The sequence below is a fragment of the Adiantum capillus-veneris genome, chromosome 9, assembly GCF_014529385.1.
Source record: "Adiantum capillus-veneris isolate H3 chromosome 9, ASM1452938v2, whole genome shotgun sequence".
In the NCBI taxonomy this organism is placed as follows: Eukaryota; Viridiplantae; Streptophyta; class Polypodiopsida; order Polypodiales; family Pteridaceae; genus Adiantum; species Adiantum capillus-veneris.
Window position 1 is genome coordinate 43,035,575 of NC_140939.1, and position 6,208 is coordinate 43,041,782.

A 6,208-nucleotide genomic window follows, 5' to 3' on the forward strand; every position below is an offset into this window, starting at 1 on the left:
GAGAGAGAGAGAGAGAGAGAGAGAGAGAGAGAGAGAGAGAGAGAGAGAGAGAGAAAGAGAGAGAGAGAGAGAGAGAGAGAGACGAACGGTTTCTTACGTTACCGAGTGTCGAGCCTGCTACTCCTATTACTCGTAGCCAACACCATCAACAACGCCGGCATCCTGCTCTTGCAGATAGTGACATGATGCATGCCTAGCTTCTTCTTCCACTCATTACCTCAATTCTCTTGATCTTCTCGACTAGCAGGTCACGAGTTTGAAAGTCACCAAATAAATCTTGGAAGTCTCCCTTGATATCCTTGTTCGGGAAAAAAAAACTTCTCTATTTCTTCTTCTCCTATCTTTGAACTACTTCAAAAGAGCGTCTTCTACTCCTTCATCATCATCTCAAGGTCACTCTCTCCTATTGAGTTTTCTTGATCAATTTTTTTAATGTTGAATTATGCTATTACATCAGCCTTTTGAGATCGACTATAGACCTAAATCAACATGCAACGTCTATATTGTGCATGTTTGTACACCAATTATGTAGGTGTATGATCTTTTTTTATCGGAGAGAGAAAATAAACACACTAGTAATTTTCACTTAAGTACACGTAGTAATTTTATTCTTAAGTACACATATAAGAAAACATTTTCACCACGTGGGAGTAAAACTAAGACACAAAAAGAAAAAGGAACTTAGCTCTATCCCTTGGAGCTCTTCATAGATGTACTTGTATCATTTGGAACGTAATCTTGATCTCTGATACCACTGCTATAGACCGAGGCGTGGAGTTCCCTGCAAAATAGCAAAATAACACGTTGCAATCATAAAACCAAAAAATCCGCATACTTGACGAGTCTCGTAGCACAGAATCGAGGCCATAAGCGAACAGAGAGAGAGCAAGAGCAAGAAAATGCACGTGCAGGTGCACCTCCTAGAGCGGAGTGCTACACCAGCACGGCAAGAGAGAGAAGAGAGGAGCGGAGAGGAGAATAACATAGACACTAAGTGCAATCTCCCCCCATGCAAGAGTGACCATTTCCCTCTTGCACGTATTTCATTTATAGATTTCTTGAATGGTCAAAGTGAGTACAAATTGGCCGGCCGGTCATAAATGGCAAAAGCTCATAAAGAGCACTTGAATAATCAAATATACATAAAATAATATCCTTTTGCAATAGCCTAGCTCGGTCAAGCCTTTTCCACTTGTCAACTGCAATAAATAGTAAAATATCAATTCGATAACAATAGAAAGGTTCTATTATGTTAGGGCATGCTGCAGTTCAAATCCCATCTGATTTGGTTGAGCTGGTAGGCCGCTATGGTCAGTTTTTGGTCATAGGTCTTCGTGCACTGCTCGATTTTTTAGGGTTTTTTTTGGGAGTTTAGACTAGCTACCGGCCGTACAAAATGGATCATTATCAACAAAAATGATGAAAAATAACCAAAAAGGACTATTTTTTGATGATTTTTTGATAGTATATACAATATTTACACTTATTCAGAAGATATTATCAGTGAATTTTCCCTTGACAATGAATTATGAGGGCATTATTAGGTAATTTTGCAAAAAATTACACGTTAACATTGAACTTTTTCCTCCCTCTTCAAACATTTCCCTTAAATACTTAGTCACCTTCCACCCCTCCTAGATGGCGTACTCCGGGACGACTGTGTGCATGGGTTGAACAATCGTGTCTATGCATAGCCGTGGTTGGCTCTACCATGCTTTAAAGATGAATGCGATTCAAGACACTATGCTGTGCAAGAGCTGGGTCTTGAGTAATAACTCAAGGGTTTTCGATGTCGAGGTTTGCTGCTGATGTCTTCCAAAGAGAAAATCTTGTAGCTTATGTGCTCTTTTTTTTATTGTACCATCAGGATGCTTCAACATGTGGATTGCTTGAGCTGTTGGTAGCACTTTTGTTTGTTGTCAAGCTTTTTCTCACCATTGGTAGCTTGGTTTACTTGTTGCTGTATGGTGTGGTGGAGTCTTTTGAGACTTAACTCACCACTGCTTGATTGGTTTTATGGTTTGTGGAGAAGATAAGTGCTCCTTTTTCTTCCAAATCCATTTCAAGTTAGGTTCCTTGCTTGGAGATGATCGTCTCTGTGTTTATACTCTTGGAACCTTCTTTTGTTTTGTCGGCAGCGGTGAAGTTTTGGGCATCCAGCTTTGAATTGGTTTATCCTTAAGCTCTGCTTTTGGTACCCAAATTTGCCTGACTCCTTGCATGCTACTTCTAGCATTTTCTTGTTGAGGGGATGGAGAAGATTGATTACTTTGTGATTTGGTCTGCTGATTTCTTCCTTTCCATTCCTCCTTGCTTGGTGCAATTGGAACAATGAGTTACCCGCCTTCAGGTGATAGCTTTAGCTGATTTGTATCCCAATCTGGTACTACTTTGTATGTCCGCATCCAGGGAATTCCAAGAATCATCATTTCATTCATGTGTTCATTTGGTAAGCATACAAATTGATGAGGACATGAGCATCCATGTACTATCACATTCAAGTTGACTACTCCCAATGTTGGGGTTGGGTTCTTGTTGCATCCTTTGATTGTCGCTATTCCTGCTGTCAATGCTTGACTTGTTACTCTCTTGTTGGTGGAATAGCTGAGTGCATTTACTCTAGATCCTGTGTCGACCAAAGCATTGGTGCTATGATTGTTGAGCTGTACTTTGATGCACAGGTCCATTCCCTCTAACCAGTCATCATCTGTTGAAACTTCATCTTTAGGTAATTCCCATTGTTGGTCATCTATTTCTAGAGTGTTGATGGAAATCGATATTTGTTGATTTCTGAGATCAACTTTCCATTTGAGTACCCAAGCCGACCTTCCTCTTGGGCTTCATCAATAACCTGCTGTCGTTTAATCCCCCCTGTTGTGGCTGCATGCATTCTTTCTAGCAATTCATTGGTTAGCAATAAATTATATTTTTTAAACGACATCCACTAATCCAATTAGTCTTTGGTTCACCATCTAGGGTGGACAATTTTACGGCTCCACTTGGAGATACATCTTCAATGATAAATGGTCCGTTTCCCTTTTTCTTAAACTTGGGAATGTGCTGCTTAAGGGAATAGACTAAAACTAAGTGCCCTTTCTTGAAGATTTTTGTGATTAAGTGGGAATCAAAAAACTGTTTTTGTTTACACTTTTGAGCATAGATGTGAGCTACATCAGTTGGCCTTTGTTCATCTAGCTTTTCCAAATCTTGAAGTCTTTCTGACAATTCATGTCCAGTCAACTCAAGATTCCGTGCTACCCTCAATGTCGGCAATAGAAACTCTATTGGTAGTATGGCATCAAGACCATAAACAAGGTTAAGGGGTGTAGCATTTAAAGCTGTTTTGAATGAAACTCGATAAGCCCATAGAGCAGCATGAAGATTCATTTCCCAGTGTGTCCTTCTTGAACTAACCACTTTAGTCAGCACCGAGCTAAGAATTTTGTTCGTATGCTCAGCTTGTCTATTTGCTTGTGGGTGATAGGGAGCTGATTTGTTATGGATGACCATAAACTCATTAAGCAAGTACTCGATTACCTCGTTGAGAAAATGAGTTCCTCGATCACTGACAATTTCTATTGGTAGTCCGTGATTTTGGAGGATTTCCTTGTGAAAACTGGTGATTTTGAGCAATTTTGACATCCAAAATTTGTTGTAAGCACATATTCTTGTTCTACACACTAAGAGACACCTCTGGTAAAAATATGAGTGTACCCTAGTGATCTACAGCATTTAGGAAGCATCTAGGCCAAATTTCATCAAATTTGGATCACATATGGGCTTGTAAAGACCAAAAGACACATCTAGGCAAGTGAATGCTTGTATTGGCCATAACTTGCTCAAAAAATGTCAAAATTCGATTCTAAAACTTGTTGTGAGTTGCAAGTGTAGTGAGGAACCTCTAGAGTAAAACACACTTCATTCTAGTCAGCTAGACATCATACATGTATGATGTCTAAAGGGCACATTTAGGGGCCAAAATTGAAATCAGAGCTTACCAGGGTGTTAAGCACAACAAAAAAAGCTTACTCACCAAATTTGGGCAAAGTTTGAGCACATAGACTTTATACGCGTATGAAGTCTCAAGGCCAGATCTGAAAGTCAAATTTCACTTTTGATCACATGGGAGGGTTAGAAATGTTGTGTTAAGATTGCTTGAAAAATTTCAACTCATTTGGATACCTACTTTTGCATGTACAGAGACTTTGTAGATACAAGAAAGTGAAAAAGTGGTGATTCTGGGAAATTTTGACATCCAAAATTTGTTGTAATCACATATTCTTGTTGTATGCATCAAGGAATACCTTGAGTAGAAATCTAAGTGAAATCTGAGCCAAAAGACTTTATACACGTATGAAGTCTTATAGGCCAGATCTGGGTCAAATCAGACATTTGAGGATACCTCAGTGTCCTAGAGCATAAAAGAAGTCCCTAGCCAAAATTTCATAGAATTTGGAGCTCAATTGGGCTTGCAAAGAGAAAAAGACAGAAAACTGCAGATTCATGCTTGTATTGGTCTTAACTTGCTCAAAAAATATCCAAATTGAATTTTGAAACTTGCTGAGAGTTGCTTGAGTGATAAGGAATCAACAGAACAAAAGTCACTTCATTCGGTCACAAAAAAAATTATACGCGTATAATGTCTCGTGTCAAAATAAAGGTCAAATTCAAAAATTGAAACTTGCAGTGGGTAGAGGACATCAAGGAGAGCTCACATACCAAATTTTGTCAAAATCTGAGCACATAGACTTTATAAGCGTATGATGTCTCAAGTGCCAAATTGGAGGTCAAATTTGTTTTGAGTACTATTTCAAGTGAAGTTCACCAAAACTGCTCTAACTTCTAATAGACAACTCCAAATTGAGTCAGGTATAGCTAGGAGAAAAGCTTGCAGGCAATAGGACACACTAAATCCAAACTTTTAGGGTACCCAAAATCTAGCTTACAGAGACCAAAAGAGTCAAAAAATTCTGACTTCTGAAAGACCTGAAAAAGGGCCAAAGGTGCTTATTAAGGACTATCTTGAGAGTATTGAGTGGATCTAACATTAAGAAAGCTAAGATCATCAGGATGGAAAGCCAATCTACCAATCCTTTTGTAGATATGATACCAAAGGTATGACAAGCCAAGCTACAAGTGTTGAAATGCCAATCTATCCACATTTTGACACAAACCCACACAATGCACTAGAAAGAGGTGGATATTTGGTCAATGAAGGACGACGAATACCTCCACCAAACACGAGAATTCCAAAAAGGGAGGCACCTGGATTCCCTTCTAGAGAAATAACGAGAGAAGAAATGATCACAGAGATGGCAGACATGCCTCCTCAAGTGAATCTGCCTAATGGACCATGGTCCATGGTTGTACCCAGGTGAAACCATAGAACATGACTTTTATAGAGGTGGAATTACGGACACAACAGGACCATATGTACCATCACCACCTCCTAAAACTTACTCCTATCCAAATCAAAGCAAAACCTTGAGAAGATATGATACTGAGAGTGACACATCTTCTTAGAGGAGTGATTCACCAAGAACCCAACCCACTATAAATCTAGAGGTATTTAATGAGCAAATGAAGCTTGTAGAAGGATTAGCTTAGACATTTTCTTCTATAGTCAAATTTGACCTCGAAGAACTCGTATGGTGCGAAATTGAGAAAAAATGGACAAACCATATGAGAGAAGAGTGTTACTATGGCATGGAATATGCTAGGGACATGTATGTGCAACCTGTTCCAGTAGCACCTACTCCACGTAGATACGCTACGGGGAATGTGCCAGGACCAGTTGGAGTTTCAAGGCCACAGCTTGTCTTAGGACAACAACCTATACTGCCAGGTGCTAGAATGCCCGTAGACATGAGATATACGCAGATGATGAAAGCACCTAACAAACAAGCACTAGTACCAAATGCAACGTATTATAACAACCAAAGCGGGTAATTTCCTTTGAAGCAACAAAATATGAGAGAAACACAGGGAATGGTGAGGCCGGTATAACCTCCACCTCTTGTGTTTCGACCTGAAGAAAGAAGATACGAGATGGAGGAAAGGACATTGCAGCTCATTGCTAATAGAGTCCTAGCAAGGTCAAAGCCTCTTTACGGCCAAGAGGAAATGCAAGAAGAAGCTCCTCAACCAGAGATAGATTGTCACAAGAGCCATGACAACCACTTGGTCAAACAATGTCCTCAGATGGAGA